The following is an 18,515-nucleotide window of genomic DNA, read 5'->3' on the forward strand; positions in this document are numbered from 1 at the left end:
TTGCAATGCAGACCAGAATGCCTTTTCAAAGACTTTCGACAGCAAGCGAAACGTTTTAGACACGTGTCAGATATCACTGCTTGCAAAAATTCTTCTTACGCTCACCAAACAACTACAGTGCCAATTGGAAGAAGAATCAATTTCAGTAAAATATCTGATGTTGGTCCATCTTTCCCGAACCTGTCATGCTCTTCGTTGGTTACCAGTGTTCTGCGAGGTCAACATGGTCGGCGTTGTCAGCAAAACTTGCGCACGTGTGCTGTTGCATAAAATGTTGCATCATTTTATTATTTTCATTTTCTATATTAAGTATATGTTTGTTCCAACCTTTTGTATTAAAAAAAATATTATTCAGCTTTTCTTTATTGTTTTGTCTTTATATATGCGCACGTATTTATCTGTTATGTTTCAGTTTTCAAATGTTATTCATGTAATTTCATGGTTCCAAATATACAGCAAAGTTCGTGTATTTCATTCATGTTTCAACTACCAACTTCCAATCAGTTATATCTAGAATTATGTTAAGGTTTACAATTTGAGCGGAATCGAAATAACATAAGAGTAGAAAAAGCAAATGAATAACTTCAGCCTTTGAAAAAGATCTCCCCGTCGGGGAATCGAACCCCGGTCTCCCGCGTGACAGGCGGGGATACTGACCACTATACTAACGAGGAAGACGTGACAGGGTAGCATACCTATATTGGCTGGTGTTATTTCACGTTTTGAATAATAAAAAAGAAAAAAAAAAGCTTTTGAGATTTGGAATGTCACATTTACAAATTAATATATCATATCAACTCTATCCATATTTTTGTTAACAATTGTATGGTTTACTAATCGAACCGTGTTTCCTATACATCTCAGATGATAGAAATATTCAACATTAAACGTAAGACCACTTGCAAACAAATTAAATTGCATTTGAACTTTATTGATTTGTGTGTCTTTCAAAAAGAACAAGAATTTGTGATTTCAAAATAATAGCTAAACACATTTTTGTTGAATACTCTAAAGTTGTAAAACCATCAGTGATAATTGGAAATATTATTTTAATTGGCTGGTCATTATACGTGTATATTTATCAACAAGCTTTAGATATCTCTAGTTTAACTAAGTGAAGATTTATATTCAGTTGAGTACTTATTCAAGGTACTGAAAAACTTATTTTGTATATTTGTCTTTAGTGCATCGTTTGCTTTGATGAGATTGAAACCGAAAAATACTTGATAAACTGATTAAAGAGGTAATACAGATTGTGATTAGTACATCAAAGGGACAGCCGTTCTGCAAGCGGGTGGTCAATGAATTTGAAAAAACAACACTGATAAGGTTAACAGAAAATTTCAGCAGCGCTTCATTAGACAGTTCTCCTTTTTTCTTTGTAATTATCAAAATCAGCTTTGCTGCCTATATAAATACGGAATCAACTACTTGGCTTATACTTCGTTTGACACAATTATAAAAGCGAGTTCAATTTATCGCAAGACGACTTTAGTAATAAAATGTCACCCAATGCTGTTGAGAACTGCAATGCAATCGGACTCCTGAGCATGAGTTTCTGTGAAACGCTTCACGTGTCTCCAAAGATTGAAATATTTCATACAGCGAAACCAAGACGTAGAATGAAGAGACAATCAACCAACAGTAAACCCACTTGCATTAACAAATCTGCAACGACTAGTACAACAAGGAAACGAGCTCGAAGCGAAGAAAATGAACATGTAAACGATCGTTTGCAATGCCAACCAGAATGCCTTTTCAAAGACTATCGACAGCAAGCGAAACGTTTTAGACACGTGTCAGATATCACTGCTTGCAAAAATCCTTCTTACGCTCACCAAACAACTACAGTGCCAATTGGAAGAAGAATCAATTTCAGTAAAATATCTGATGTTGGTCCATCTTTCCCGAACCTGTCATGCTCTTCGTTGGTTACCAGTGTTCTGCGAGGTCAACATGGTCGGCGTTGTCAGCAAAACTTGCGCACGTGTGCTGTTGCATAAAATGTTGCATCATTTTATTATTTTCATTTTCTATATTAAGTATATGTTTGTTCCAACCTTTTGTATTAAAAAAAATATTATTCAGCTTTTCTTTATTGTTTTGTCTTTATATATGCGCACGTATTTATCTGTTATGTTTCAGTTTTCAAATGTTATTCATGTAATTTCATGGTTCCAAATATACAGCAAAGTTCGTGTATTTCATTCATGTTTCAACTACCAACTTCCAATCAGTTATATCTAGAATTATGTTAAGGTTTACAATTTGAGCGGAATCGAAATAACATAAGAGTAGAAAAAGCAAATGAATAACTTCAGCCTTTGAAAAAGATCTCCCCGTCGGGGAATCGAACCCCGGTCTCCCGCGTGACAGGCGGGGATACTGACCACTATACTAACGAGGAAGACGTGACATGGTAGCATACCTATATTGGCTGGTGTTATTTCGCGTTTTGAATAATAAGAAAGAAAAAAAAAGCTTCTGAGATTTGGAATGTCACATTTACAAATTAATATATCATATCAACTCTATCCATATTTTTGTTAACAATTGTATGGTTTACTAATCGAACCGTGTTTCCTATACATCTCAGATGATAGAAATATTCAACATTAAACGTAAGACCACTTGCAAACAAATTAAATTGCATTTGAACTTTATTGATTTGTGTGTCTTTCAAAAAGAACAAGAATTTGTGATTTCAAAATAATAGCTAAACACATTTTTGTTGAATACTGTAAAGTTGTAAAACCATCAGTGATAATTGGAAATATTATTTTAATTGGCTCGTCATTATACGTGTATATTTATCAACAAGCTTTAGATATCTCTAGTTTAACTAAGTGAAGATTTATATTCAGTTGAGTACTTATTCAAGGTACTGAAAATTTATTTTGTATATTTGTCTTTAGTGCATCGTTTGCTTTGATGAGATTGAAACCGAAAAATACTTGATAAACTGATTAAAGAGGTAATACAGATTGTGATTAGTACATCAAAGGGACAGCCGTTCTGCAAGCGGGTGGTCAATGAATTTGAAAAAACAACACTGATAAGGTTAACAGAAAATTTCAGCAGCGCTTCATTAGACAGTTCTCCTTTTTTCTTTGTAATTATCAAAATCAGCTTTGCTGCCTATATAAATACGGAATCAACTACTTGGCTTATACTTCGTTTGACACAATTATAAAAGCGAGTTCAATTTATCGCAAGACGACTTTAGTAATAAAATGTCACCCAATGCTGTTGAGAACTGCAATGCAATCGGACTCCTGAGCATGAGTTTCTGTGAAACGCTTCACGTGTCTCCAAAGATTGAAATATTTCATACAGCGAAACCAAGACGTAGAATGAAGAGACAATCAACCAACAGTAAACCCACTTGCATTAACAAATCTGCAACGACTAGTACAACAAGGAAACGAGCTCGAAGCGAAGAAAATGAACATGTAAACGATCGTTTGCAATGCAGACCAGAATGCCTTTTCAAAGACTTTCGACAGCAAGCGAAACGTTTTAGACACGTGTCAGATATCACTGCTTGCAAAAATTCTTCTTACGCTCACCAAACAACTACAGTGCCAATTGGAAGAAGAATCAATTTCAGTAAAATATCTGATGTTGGTCCATCTTTCCCGAACCTGTCATGCTCTTCGTTGGTTACCAGTGTTCTGCGAGGTCAACATGGTCGGCGTTGTCAGCAAAACTTGCGCACGTGTGCTGTTGCATAAAATGTTGCATCATTTTATTATTTTCATTTTCTATATTAAGTATATGTTTGTTCCAACCTTTTGTATTAAAAAAAATATTATTCAGCTTTTCTTTATTGTTTTGTCTTTATATATGCGCACGTATTTATCTGTTATGTTTCAGTTTTCAAATGTTATTCATGTAATTTCATGGTTCCAAATATACAGCAAAGTTCGTGTATTTCATTCATGTTTCAACTACCAACTTCCAATCAGTTATATCTAGAATTATGTTAAGGTTTACAATTTGAGCGGAATCGAAATAACATAAGAGTAGAAAAAGCAAATGAATAACTTCAGCCTTTGAAAAAGATCTCCCCGTCGGGGAATCGAACCCCGGTCTCCCGCGTGACAGGCGGGGATACTGACCACTATACTAACGAGGAAGACGTGACAGGGTAGCATACCTATATTGGCTGGTGTTATTTCGCGTTTTGAATAATAAAAAAGAAAAAAAAAAGCTTTTGAGATTTGGAATGTCACATTTACAAATTAATATATCATATCAACTCTATCCATATTTTTGTTAACAATTGTATGGTTTACTAATCGAACCGTGTTTCCTATACATCTCAGATGATAGAAATATTCAACATTAAACGTAAGACCACTTGCAAACAAATTAAATTGCATTTGAACTTTATTGATTTGTGTGTCTTTCAAAAAGAACAAGAATTTGTGATTTCAAAATAATAGCTAAACACATTTTTGTTGTATACTCTAAAGTTGTAAAACCATCAGTGATAATTGGAAATATTATTTTAATTGGCTGGTCATTATACGTGTATATTTATCAACAAGCTTTAGATATCTCTAGTTTAACTAAGTGAAGATTTATATTCAGTTGAGTACTTATTCAAGGTACTGAAAAACTTATTTTGTATATTTGTCTTTAGTGCATCGTTTGCTTTGATGAGATTGAAACCGAAAAATACTTGATAAACTGATTAAAGAGGTAATACAGATTGTGATTAGTACATCAAAGGGACAGCCGTTCTGCAAGCGGGTGGTCAATGAATTTGAAAAAACAACACTGATAAGGTTAACAGAAAATTTCAGCAGCGCTTCATTAGACAGTTCTCCTTTTTTCTTTGTAATTATCAAAATCAGCTTTGCTGCCTATATAAATACGGAATCAACTACTTGGCTTATACTTCGTTTGACACAATTATAAAAGCGAGTTCAATTTATCGCAAGACGACTTTAGTAATAAAATGTCACCCAATGCTGTTGAGAACTGCAATGCAATCGGACTCCTGAGCATGAGTTTCTGTGAAACGCTTCACGTGTCTCCAAAGATTGAAATATTTCATACAGCGAAACCAAGACGTAGAATGAAGAGACAATCAACCAACAGTAAACCCACTTGCATTAACAAATCTGCAACGACTAGTACAACAAGGAAACGAGCTCGAAGCGAAGAAAATGAACATGTAAACGATCGTTTGCAATGCCAACCAGAATGCCTTTTCAAAGACTATCGACAGCAAGCGAAACGTTTTAGACACGTGTCAGATATCACTGCTTGCAAAAATCCTTCTTACGCTCACCAAACAACTACAGTGCCAATTGGAAGAAGAATCAATTTCAGTAAAATATCTGATGTTGGTCCATCTTTACCGAACCTGTCATGCTCTTCGTTGGTTACCAGTGTTCTGCGAGGTCAACATGGTCGGCGTTGTCAGCAAAACTTGCGCACGTGTGCTGTTGCATAAAATGTTGCATCATTTTATTATTTTCATTTTCTATATTAAGTATATGTTTGTTCCAACCTTTTGTATTAAACAAAATATTATTCAGCTTTTCTTTATTGTTTTGTCTTTATATATGCGCACGTATTTATCTGTTATGTTTCAGTTTTCAAATGTTATTCATGTAATTTCATGGTTCCAAATATACAGCAAAGTTCGTGTATTTCATTCATGTTTCAACTACCAACTTCCAATTAGTTATATCTAGAATTATGTTAAGGTTTACAATTTGAGCGGAATCGAAATAACATATGAGTAGAAAAAGCAAATGAATAACTTCAGCCTTTGAAAAAGATCTCCCCGTCGGGGAATCGAACCCCGGTCTCCCGCGTGACAGGCGGGGATACTGACCACTATACTAACGAGGAAGACGTGACAGGGTAGCATACCTATATTGGCTGGTGTTATTTCGCGTTTTGAATAATAAGAAAGAAAAAAAAAGCTTCTGAGTTTGGAATGTCACATTTACAAATTAATATATCATATCAACTCTATCCATATTTTTGTTAACAATTGTATGGTTTACTAATCGAACCGTGTTTCCTATACATCTCAGATGATAGAAATATTCAACATTAAACGTAAGACCACTTGCAAACAAATTAAATTGCATTTGAACTTTATTGATTTGTGTGTCTTTCAAAAAGAACAAGAATTTGTGATTTCAAAATAATAGCTAAACACATTTTTGTTGAATACTCTAAAGTTGTAAAACCATCAGTGATAATTGGAAATATTATTTTAATTGGCTGGTCATTATACGTGTATATTTATCAACAAGCTTTAGATATCTCTAGTTTAACTAAGTGAAGATTTATATTCAGTTGAGTACTTATTCAAGGTACTGAAAAACTTATTTTGTATATTTGTCTTTAGTGCATCGTTTGCTTTGATGAGATTGAAACCGAAAAATACTTGATAAACTGATTAAAGAGGTAATACAGATTGTGATTAGTACATCAAAGGGACAGCCGTTCTGCAAGCGGGTGGTCAATGAATTTGAAAAAACAACACTGATAAGGTTAACAGAAAATTTCAGCAGCGCTTCATTAGACAGTTCTCCTTTTTTCTTTGTAATTATCAAAATCAGCTTTGCTGCCTATATAAATACGGAATCAACTACTTGGCTTATACTTCGTTTGACACAATTATAAAAGCGAGTTCAATTTATCGCAAGACGACTTTAGTAATAAAATGTCACCCAATGCTGTTGAGAACTGCAATGCAATCGGACTCCTGAGCATGAGTTTCTGTGAAACGCTTCACGTGTCTCCAAAGATTGAAATATTTCATACAGCGAAACCAAGACGTAGAATGAAGAGACAATCAACCAACAGTAAACCCACTTGCATTAACAAATCTGCAACGACTAGTACAACAAGGAAACGAGCTCGAAGCGAAGAAAATGAACATGTAAACGATCGTTTGCAATGCCAACCAGAATGCCTTTTCAAAGACTATCGACAGCAAGCGAAACGTTTTAGACACGTGTCAGATATCACTGCTTGCAAAAATCCTTCTTACGCTCACCAAACAACTACAGTGCCAATTGGAAGAAGAATCAATTTCAGTAAAATATCTGATGTTGGTCCATCTTTCCCGAACCTGTCATGCTCTTCGTTGGTTACCAGTGTTCTGCGAGGTCAACATGGTCGGCGTTGTCAGCAAAACTTGCGCACGTGTGCTGTTGCATAAAATGTTGCATCATTTTATTATTTTCATTTTCTATATTAAGTATATGTTTGTTCCAACCTTTTGTATTAAAAAAAATATTATTCAGCTTTTCTTTATTGTTTTGTCTTTATATATGCGCACGTATTTATCTGTTATGTTTCAGTTTTCAAATGTTATTCATGTAATTTCATGGTTCCAAATATACAGCAAAGTTCGTGTATTTCATTCATGTTTCAACTACCAACTTCCAATTAGTTATATCTAGAATTATGTTAAGGTTTACAATTTGAGCGGAATCGAAATAACATATGAGTAGAAAAAGCAAATGAATAACTTCAGCCTTTGAAAAAGATCTCCCCGTCGGGGAATCGAACCCCGGTCTCCCGCGTGACAGGCGGGGATACTGACCACTATACTAACGAGGAAGACGTGACAGGGTAGCATACCTATATTGGCTGGTGTTATTTCGCGTTTTGAATAATAAGAAAGAAAAAAAAAGCTTCTGAGTTTGGAATGTCACATTTACAAATTAATATATCATATCAACTCTATCCATATTTTTGTTAACAATTGTATGGTTTACTAATCGAACCGTGTTTCCTATACATCTCAGATGATAGAAATATTCAACATTAAACGTAAGACCACTTGCAAACAAATTAAATTGCATTTGAACTTTATTGATTTGTGTGTCTTTCAAAAAGAACAAGAATTTGTGATTTCAAAATAATAGCTAAACACATTTTTGTTGAATACTGTAAAGTTGTAAAACCATCAGTGATAATTGGAAATATTATTTTAATTGGCTGGTCATTATACGTGTATATTTATCAACAAGCTTTAGATATCTCTAGTTTAACTAAGTGAAGATTTATATTCAGTTGAGTACTTATTCAAGGTACTGAAAAACTTATTTTGTATATTTGTCTTTAGTGCATCGTTTGCTTTGATGAGATTGAAACCGAAAAATACTTGATAAACTGATTAAAGAGGTAATACAGATTGTGATTAGTACATCAAAGGGACAGCCGTTCTGCAAGCGGGTGGTCAATGAATTTGAAAAAACAACACTGATAAGGTTAACAGAAAATTTCAGCAGCGCTTCATTAGACAGTTCTCCTTTTTTCTTTGTAATTATCAAAATCAGCTTTGCTGCCTATATAAATACGGAATCAACTACTTGGCTTATACTTCGTTTGACACAATTATAAAAGCGAGTTCAATTTATCGCAAGACGACTTTAGTAATAAAATGTCACCCAATGCTGTTGAGAACTGCAATGCAATCGGACTCCTGAGCATGAGTTTCTGTGAAACGCTTCACGTGTCTCCAAAGATTGAAATATTTCATACAGCGAAACCAAGACGTAGAATGAAGAGACAATCAACCAACAGTAAACCCACTTGCATTAACAAATCTGCAACGACTAGTACAACAAGGAAACGAGCTCGAAGCGAAGAAAATGAACATGTAAACGATCGTTTGCAATGCCAACCAGAATGCCTTTTCAAAGACTATCGACGTTTTAGACACGTGTCAGATATCACTGCTTGCAAAAATTCTTCTTACGCTCACCAAACAACTACAGTGCCAATTGGAAGAAGAATCAATTTCAGTAAAATATCTGATGTTGGTCCATCTTTCCCGAACCTGTCATGCTCTTCGTTGGTTACCAGTGTTCTGCGAGGTCAACATGGTCGGCGTTGTCAGCAAAACTTGCGCACGTGTGCTGTTGCATAAAATGTTGCATCATTTTATTATTTTCATTTTCTATATTAAGTATATGTTTGTTCCAACCTTTTGTATTAAAAAAAATATTATTCAGCTTTTCTTTATTGTTTTGTCTTTATATATGCGCACGTATTTATCTGTTATGTTTCAGTTTTCAAATGTTATTCATGTAATTTCATGGTTCCAAATATACAGCAAAGTTCGTGTATTTCATTCATGTTTCAACTACCAACTTCCAATCAGTTATATCTAGAATTATGTTAAGGTTTACAATTTGAGCGGAATCGAAATAACATAAGAGTAGAAAAAGCAAATGAATAACTTCAGCCTTTGAAAAAGATCTCCCCGTCGGGGAATCGAACCCCGGTCTCCCGCGTGACAGGCGGGGATACTGACCACTATAATAACGAGGAAGACGTGACAGGGTAGCATACCTATATTGGCTGGTGTTATTTCGCGTTTTGAATAATAAGAAAGAAAAAAAAAGCTTCTGAGATTTGGAATGTCACATTTACAAATTAATATATCATATCAACTCTATCCATGTTTTTGTTAACAATTGTATAGTTTACTAATCGAACCGTGTTTCCTATACATCTCAGATGATAGAAATATTCAACATTAAACGTAAGACCACTTGCAAACAAATTAAATTGCATTTGAACTTTATTGATTTGTGTGTCTTTCAAAAAGAACAAGAATTGGTGATTTCAAAATAATAGCTAAACACATTTTTGTTGAATACTGTAAAGTTGTAAAACCATCAGTGATAATTGGAAATATTATTTTAATTGGCTCGTCATTATACGTGTATATTTATCAACAAGCTTTAGATATCTCTAGTTTAACTAAGTGAAGATTTATATTCAGTTGAGTACTTATTCAAGGTACTGAAAAACTTATTTTGTATATTTGTCTTTAGTGCATCGTTTGCTTTGATGAGATTGAAACCGAAAAATACTTGATAAACTGATCAAAGAGGTAATACAGATTGTGATTAGTACATCAAAGGGACAGCCGTTCTGCAAGCGGGTGGTCAATGAATTTGAAAAAACAACACTGATAAGGTTAACAGAAAATTTCAGCAGCGCTTCATTAGACAGTTCTCCTTTTTTGTTTGTAATTATCAAAATCAACTTTGCTGCCTATAAAAATATGGAATCAACTACTTGGCTTATACTTCGTTTGACACAATTATAAAAGCGAGTTCAATTTATCGCAAGACGACTTTAGTAATAAAATGTCACCCAATGCTGTTGAGAACTGCAATGCAATCGGACTCCTGAGCATGAGTTTCTGTGAAACGCTTCACGTGTCTCCAAAGATTGAAAGATTTCATACAGCGAAACCAAGACGTAGAATGAAGAGACAATCAACCAACAGTAAACCCACTTGCATTAACAAATCTGCAACGACTAGTACAACAAGGAAACGAGCTCGAAGCGAAGAAAATGAACATGTAAACGATCGTTTGCAATGCCAACCAGAATGCCTTTTCAAAGACTATCGACAGCAAGCGAAACGTTTTAGACACGTGTCAGATATCACTGCTTGCAAAAATCCTTCTTACGCTCACCAAACAACTACAGTGCCAATTGGAAGAAGAATCAATTTCAGTAAAATATCTGATGTTGGTCCATCTTTCCCGAACCTGTCATGCTCTTCGTTGGTTACCAGTGTTCTGCGAGGTCAACATGGTCGGCGTTGTCAGCAAAACTTGCGCACGTGTGCTGTTGCATAAAATGTTGCATCATTTTATTATTTTCATTTTCTATATTAAGTATATGTTTGTTCCAACCTTTTGTATTAAAAAAATATTATTTAGCTTTTCTTTATTGTTTTGTCTTTATATATGCGCACGTATTTATCTGTTATGTTTCAGTTTTCAAATGTTATTCATGTAATTTCATGGTTCCAAATATACAGCAAAGTTCGTGTATTTCATTAATGTTTCAACTACCAACTTCCAATCAGTTATATCTAGAATTATGTTAAGGTTTACAATTTGAGCGGAATCGAAATAACATAAGAGTAGAAAAAGCAAATGAATAACTTCAGCCTTTGAAAAAGATCTCCCCGTCGGGGAATCGAACCCCGGTCTCCCGCGTGACAGGCGGGGATACTGACCACTATACTAACGAGGAAGACGTGACAGGGTAGCATACCTATATTGGCTGGTGTTATTTCGCGTTTTGAATAATGAGAAAGAAAAAAAAAGCTTCTGAGATTTGGAATGTCACATTTACAAATTAATATATCATATCAACTCTATCCATATTTTTGTTAACAATTGCATGGTTTACTAATCGAACCGTGTTTCCTATATATCTCAGATGATAGAAATATTCAACATTAAACGTAAGACCACTTGCAAACAAATTAAATTGCATTTGAACTTTATTGATTTGTGTGTCTTTCAAAAAGAACAAGAATTGGTGATTTCAAAATAATAGCTAAACACATTTTTGTTGAATACTGTAAAGTTGTAAAACCATCAGTGATAATTGGAAATATTATTTTAATTGGCTCGTCATTATACGTGTATATTTATCAACAAGCTTTAGATATCTCTAGTTTAACTAAGTGAAGATTTATATTCAGTTGAGTACTTATTCAAGGTACTGAAAAACTTATTTTGTATATTTGTCTTTAGTGCATCGTTTGCTTTGATGAGATTGAAACCGAAAAATACTTGATAAACTGATTAAAGAGGTAATACAGATTGTGATTAGTACATCAAAGGGACAGCCGTTCTGCAAGCGGGTGGTCAATGAATTTGAAAAAACAACACTGATAAGGTTAACAGAAAATTTCAGCAGCGCTTCATTAGACAGTTCTCCTTTTTTCTTTGTAATTATCAAAATCAGCTTTGCTGCCTATATAAATACGGAATCAACTACTTGGCTTATACTTCGTTTGACACAATTATAAAAGCGAGTTCAATTTATCGCAAGACGACTTTAGTAATAAAATGTCACCCAATGCTGTTGAGAACTGCAATGCAATCGGACTCCTGAGCATGAGTTTCTGTGAAACGCTTCACGTGTCTTCAAAGATTGAAAGATTTCATACAGCGAAACCAAGACGTAGAATGAAGAGACAATCAACCAACAGTAAACCCACTTGCATTACCAAATCTGCAACGACTAGTACAACAAGGAAACGAGCTCGAAGCGAAGAAAATGAACATGTAAACGATCGTTTGCAATGCCAACCAGAATGCCTTTTCAAAGACTATCGACAGCAAGCGAAACGTTTTAGACACGTGTCAGATATCACTGCTTGCAAAAATCCTTCTTACGCTCACCAAACAACTACAGTGCCAATTGGAAGAAGAATCAATTTCAGTAAAATATCTGATGTTGGTCCATCTTTCCCGAACCTGTCATGCTCTTCGTTGGTTACCAGTGTTCTGCGAGGTCAACATGGTCGGCGTTGTCAGCAAAACTTGCGCACGTGTGCTGTTGCATAAAATGTTGCATCATTTTATTATTTTCATTTTCTATATTAAGTATATGTTTGTTCCAACCTTTTGTATTAAAAAAAATATTATTCAGCGTTTCTTTATTGTTTTGTCTTTATATATGCGCACGTATTTATCTGTTATATTTCAGTTTTCAAATGTTATTCATGTAATTTCATGGTTCCAAATATACAGCAAAGTTCGTGTATTTCATTCATGTTTCAACTTCCAATCAGTTATATCTAGAATTATGTTAAGGTTTACAATTTGAGCGGAATCGAAATAACATAAGAGTAGAAAAAGCAAATGAATAACTTCAGCCTTTGAAAAAGATCTCCCCGTCGGGGAATCGAACCCCGGTCTCCCGAGTGACAGGCGGGGATACTGACCACTATACTAACGAGGAAGACGTTACAGGGTAGCATACCTATATTGGCTGGTGTTATTTCGCGTTTTGAATAATAAGAAAGAAAAAAAAAGCTTCTGAGATTTGGAATGTCACATTTACAAATTAATATATCATATCAACTCTATCCATATTTTTGTTAACAATTGTATGGTTTACTAATCGAACCGTGTTTCCTATACATCTCAGATGATAGAAATATTCAACATTAAACGTAAGACCACTTGCAAACAAATTAAATTGCATTTGAACTTTATTGATTTGTGTGTCTTTCAAAAAGAACAAGAATTTGTGATTTCAAAATAATAGCTAAACACATTTTTGTTGAATACTGTAAAGTTGTAAAACCATCAGTGATAATTGGAAATATTATTTTAATTGGCTGGTCATTATACGTGTATATTTATCAACAAGCTTTAGATATCTCTAGTTTAACTAAGTGAAGATTTATATTCAGTTGAGTACTTATTCAAGGTACTGAAAAACTTATTTTGTATATTTGTCTTTAGTGCATCGTTTGCTTTGATGAGATTGAAACCGAAAAATACTTGATAAACTGATTAAAGAGGTAATACAGATTGTGATTAGTACATCAAAGGGACAGCCGTTCTGCAAGCGGGTGGTCAATGAATTTGAAAAAACAACACTGATAAGGTTAACAGAAAATTTCAGCAGCGCTTCATTAGACAGTTCTCCTTTTTTCTTTGTCATTATCAAAATCAGCTTTGCTGCCTATATAAATACGGAATCAACTACTTGGCTTATACTTCGTTTGACACAATTATAAAAGCGAGTTCAATTTATCGCAAGACGACTTTAGAAATAAAATGTCACCCAATGCTGTTGAGAACTGCAATGCAATCGGACTCCTGAGCATGAGTTTCTGTGAAACGCTTCACGTGTCTCCAAAGATTGAAATATTTCATACAGCGAAACCAAGACGTAGAATGAAGAGACAATCAACCAACAGTAAACCCACTTGCATTAACAAATCTGCAACGACTAGTACAACAAGGAAACGAGCTCGAAGCGAAGAAAATGAACATGTAAACGATCGTTTGCAATGCCAACCAGAATGCCTTTTCAAAGACTATCGACAGCAAGCGAAACGTTTTAGACACGTGTCAGATATCACTGCTTGCAAAAATTCTTCTTACGCTCACCAAACAACTACAGTGCCAATTGGAAGAAGAATCAATTTCAGTAAAATATCTGATGTTGGTCCATCTTTCCCGAACCTGTCATGCTCTTCGTTGGTTACCAGTGTTCTGCGAGGTCAACATGGTCGGCGTTGTCAGCAAAACTTGCGCACGTGTGCTGTTGCATAAAATGTTGCATCATTTTATTATTTTCATTTTCTATATTAAGTATATGTTTGTTCCAACCTTTTGTATTAAAAAAAATATTATTCAGCTTTTCTTTATTGTTTTGTCTTTATATATGCGCACGTATTTATCTGTTATGTTTCAGTTTTCAAATGTTATTCATGTAATTTCATGGTTCCAAATATACAGCAAAGTTCGTGTATTTCATTCATGTTTCAACTACCAACTTCCAATCAGTTATATCTAGAATTATGTTAAGGTTTACAATTTGAGCGGAATCGAAATAACATAAGAGTAGAAAAAGCAAATGAATAACTTCAGCCTTTGAAAACGACCTCCCCGTCGGGGAATCGAACCCCGGTCTCCCGCGTGACAGGCGGGGATACTGACCACTATACTAACGAGGAAGACGTGACAGGGTAGCATACCTATATTGGCTGGTGTTATTTCGCGTTTTGAATAATAAGAAAGAAAAAAAAAGCTTCTGAGATTTGGAAAGTCACATTTACAAATTAATATATCATATCAACTCTATCCATATTTTTGTTAACAATTGTATGGTTTACTAATCGAACCGTGTTTCCTATACATCTCAGATGATAGAAATATTCAACATTAAACGTAAGACCACTTGCAAACAAATTAAATTGCATTTGAACTTTATTGATTTGTGTGTCTTTCAAAAAGAACAAGAATTGGTGATTTCAAAATAATAGCTAAACACATTTTTGTTGAATACTGTAAAGTTGTAAAACCATCAGTGATAATTGGAAATATTATTTTAATTGGCTCGTCATTATACGTGTATATTTATCAACAAGCTTTAGATATCTCTAGTTTAACTAAGTGAAGATTTATATTCAGTTGAGTACTTATTCAAGGTACTGAAAAACTTATTTTGTATATTTGTCTTTAGTGCATCGTTTGCTTTGATGAGATTGAAACCGAAAAATACTTGATAAACTGATTAAAGAGGTAATACAGATTGTGATTAGTACATCAAAGGGACAGCCGTTCTGCAAGCGGGTGGTCAATGAATTTGAAAAAACAACACTGATAAGGTTAACAGAAAATTTCAGCAGCGCTTCATTAGACAGTTCTCCTTTTTTGTTTGGAATTATCAAAATCAGCTTTGCTGCCTATAAAAATATGGAATCAACTACTTGGCTTATACTTCGTTTGACACAATTATAAAAGCGAGTTCAATTTATCGCAAGACGACTTTAGTAATAAAATGTCACCCAATGCTGTTGAGAACTGCAATGCAATCGGACTCCTGAGCATGAGTTTCTGTGAAACGCTTCACGTGTCTCCAAAGATTGAACGATTTCATACAGCGAAACCAAGACGTAGAATGAAGAGACAATCAACCAACAGTAAACCCACTTGCATTAACAAATCTGCAACGACTAGTACAACAAGGAAACGAGCTCGAAGCGAAGAAAATGAACATGTAAACGATCGTTTGCAATGCCAACCAGAATGCCTTTTCAAAGACTATCGACAGCAAGCGAAACGTTTTAGACACGTGTCAGATATCACTGCTTGCAAAAATCCTTCTTACGCTCACCAAACAACTACAGTGCCAATTGGAAGAAGAATCAATTTCAGTAAAATATCTGATGTTGGTCCATCTTTCCCGAACCTGTCATGCTCTTCGTTGGTTACCAGCGTTCTGCGAGGTCAACATGGTCGGCGTTGTCAGCAAAACTTGCGCACGTGTGCTGTTGCATAAAATGTTGCATCATTTTATTATTTTCATTTTCTATATTAAGTATATGTTTGTTCCAACCTTTTGTATTAAAAAAAATATTATTCAGCTTTTCTTTATTGTTTTGTCTTTATATATGCGCACGTATTTATCTGTTATGTTTCAGTTTTCAAATGTTATTCATGTAATTTCATGGTTCCAAATATACAGCAAAGTTCGTGTATTTCATTCATGTTTCAACTTCCAATCAGTTATATCTAGAATTATGTTAAGGTTTACAATTTGAGCGGAATCGAAATAACATAAGAGTAGAAAAAGCAAATGAATAACTTCAGCCTTTGAAAAAGATCGCCCCGTCGGGGAATCGAACCCCGGTCTCCCGCGTGACAGGCGGGGATACTGACCACTATACTAACGAGGAAGACGTTACAGGGTAGCATACCTATATTGGCTGGTATTATTTCGCGTTTTGAATAATAAGAAAGAAAAAAAAAGCTTCTGAGATTTGGAATGTCACATTTACAAATTAATATATCATATCAACTCTATCCATATTTTTGTTAACAATTGTATGGTTTACTAATCGAACCGTGTTTCCTATACATCTCAGATGATAGAAATATTCAACATTAAACGTAAGACCACTTGCAAACAAATTAAATTGCATTTGAACTTTATTGATTTGTGTGTCTTTCAAAAAGAACAAGAATTTGTGATTTCAAAATAATAGCTAAACACATTTTTGTTGAATACTGTAAAGTTGTAAAACCATCAGTGATAATTGGAAATATTATTTTAATTGGCTGGTCATTATACGTGTATATTTATCAACAAGCTTTAGATATCTCTAGTTTAACTAAGTGAAGATTTATATTCAGTTGAGTACTTATTCAAGGTACTGAAAAACTTATTTTGTATATTTGTCTTTAGTGCATCGTTTGCTTTGATGAGATTGAAACCGAAAAATACTTGATAAACTGATTAAAGAGGTAATACAGATTGTGATTAGTACATCAAAGGGACAGCCGTTCTGCAAGCGGGTGGTCAATGAATTTGAAAAAACAACACTGATAAGGTTAACAGAAAATTTCAGCAGCGCTTCATTAGACAGTTCTCCTTTTTTCTTTGTAATTATCAAAATCAGCTTTGCTGCCTATATAAATACGGAATCAACTACTTGGCTTATACTTCGTTTGACACAATTATAAAAGCGAGTTCAATTTATCGCAAGACGACTTTAGTAATAAAATGTCACCCAATGCTGTTGAGAACTGCAATGCAATCGGACTCCTGAGCATGAGTTTCTGTGAAACGCTTCACGTGTCTCCAAAGATTGAACGATTTCATACAGCGAAACCAAGACGTAGAATGAAGAGACAATCAACCAACAGTAAACCCACTTGCATTAACAAATCTGCAACGACTAGTACAACAAGGAAACGAGCTCGAAGCGAAGAAAATGAACATGTAAACGATCGTTTGCAATGCCAACCAGAATGCCTTTTCAAAGACTATCGACAGCAAGCGAAACGTTTTAGACACGTGTCAGATATCACTGCTTGCAAAAATCCTTCTTACGCTCACCAAACAACTACAGTGCCAATTGGAAGAAGAATCAATTTCAGTAAAATATCTGATGTTGGTCCATCTTTCCCGAACCTGTCATGCTCTTCGTTGGTTACCAGCGTTCTGCGAGGTCAACATGGTCGGCGTTGTCAGCAAAACTTGCGCACGTGTGCTGTTGCATAAAATGTTGCATCATTTTATTATTTTCATTTTCTATATTAAGTATATGTTTGTTCCAACCTTTTGTATTAAAAAAAATATTATTCAGCTTTTCTTTATTGTTTTGTCTTTATATATGCGCACGTATTTATCTGTTATGTTTCAGTTTTCAAATGTTATTCATGTAATTTCATGGTTCCAAATATACAGCAAAGTTCGTGTATTTCATTCATGTTTCAACTTCCAATCAGTTATATCTAGAATTTTGTTAAGGTTTACAATTTGAGCGGAATCGAAATAACATAAGAGTAGAAAAAGCAAATGAATAACTTCAGCCTTTGAAAAAGATCTCCCCGTCGGGGAATCGAACCCCGGTCTCCCGCGTGACAGGCGGGGATACTGACCACTATACTAACGAGGAAGACGTTACAGGGTAGCATACCTATATTGGCTGGTGTTATTTCGCGTTTTGAATAATAAGAAAGAAAAAAAAAGCTTCTGAGATTTGGAATGTCACATTTACAAATTAATATATCATATCAACTCTATCCATATTTTTGTTAACAATTGTATGGTTTACTAATCGAACCGTGTTTCCTATACATCTCAGATGATAGAAATATTCAACATTAAACGTAAGACCACTTGCAAACAAATTAAATTGCATTTGAACTTTATTGATTTGTGTGTCTTTCAAAAAGAACAAGAATTTGTGATTTCAAAATAATAGCTAAACACATTTTTGTTGAATACTGTAAAGTTGTAAAACCATCAGTGATAATTGGAAATATTATTTTAATTGGCTGGTCATTATACGTGTATATTTATCAACAAACTTTAGATATCTCTAGTTTAACTAAGTGAAGATTTATATTCAGTTGAGTACTTATTCAAGGTACTGAAAAACTTATTTTGTATATTTGTCTTTAGTGCATCGTTTGCTTTGATGAGATTGAAACCGAAAAATACTTGATAAA

The 18,515-nt window shown here is 34.4% G+C and overlaps 8 non-coding genes across 8 annotated transcripts; all 8 read right to left on the reverse strand.

The window, feature by feature from the left end:
- Nucleotides 1–602: 602 nt before the first annotated feature.
- Trnad-guc (transfer RNA aspartic acid (anticodon GUC)) lies at nucleotides 603–674 on the reverse strand. The gene has a single exon. It is a non-coding gene; the product is annotated as a tRNA-Asp (tRNA).
- Nucleotides 675–2,335: 1,661 nt separating this feature from the next.
- Nucleotides 2,336–2,407, reverse strand: Trnad-guc (transfer RNA aspartic acid (anticodon GUC)). Its single transcript has one exon. It is a non-coding gene; the product is annotated as a tRNA-Asp (tRNA).
- A 1,659-nt stretch (nucleotides 2,408–4,066) lies between these two features.
- Nucleotides 4,067–4,138, reverse strand: Trnad-guc (transfer RNA aspartic acid (anticodon GUC)). Its single transcript has one exon. It is a non-coding gene; the product is annotated as a tRNA-Asp (tRNA).
- Nucleotides 4,139–5,799: 1,661 nt separating this feature from the next.
- Trnad-guc (transfer RNA aspartic acid (anticodon GUC)) lies at nucleotides 5,800–5,871 on the reverse strand. The gene has a single exon. It is a non-coding gene; the product is annotated as a tRNA-Asp (tRNA).
- Nucleotides 5,872–7,530: 1,659 nt separating this feature from the next.
- Trnad-guc (transfer RNA aspartic acid (anticodon GUC)) lies at nucleotides 7,531–7,602 on the reverse strand. The gene has a single exon. It is a non-coding gene; the product is annotated as a tRNA-Asp (tRNA).
- A 3,378-nt stretch (nucleotides 7,603–10,980) lies between these two features.
- Nucleotides 10,981–11,052, reverse strand: Trnad-guc (transfer RNA aspartic acid (anticodon GUC)). The gene has a single exon. It is a non-coding gene; the product is annotated as a tRNA-Asp (tRNA).
- Nucleotides 11,053–14,437: 3,385 nt separating this feature from the next.
- On the reverse strand, nucleotides 14,438–14,509 carry Trnad-guc (transfer RNA aspartic acid (anticodon GUC)). Its single transcript has one exon. It is a non-coding gene; the product is annotated as a tRNA-Asp (tRNA).
- Nucleotides 14,510–17,887: 3,378 nt separating this feature from the next.
- Nucleotides 17,888–17,959, reverse strand: Trnad-guc (transfer RNA aspartic acid (anticodon GUC)). The gene has a single exon. It is a non-coding gene; the product is annotated as a tRNA-Asp (tRNA).
- Nucleotides 17,960–18,515: the final 556 nt, after the last annotated feature.

The sequence above is a fragment of the Ascidiella aspersa genome, chromosome 3, assembly GCF_963924565.1.
Source record: "Ascidiella aspersa chromosome 3, kaAscAspe10.2, whole genome shotgun sequence".
NCBI classification, from domain to species: domain Eukaryota; kingdom Metazoa; phylum Chordata; class Ascidiacea; order Phlebobranchia; family Ascidiidae; genus Ascidiella; species Ascidiella aspersa.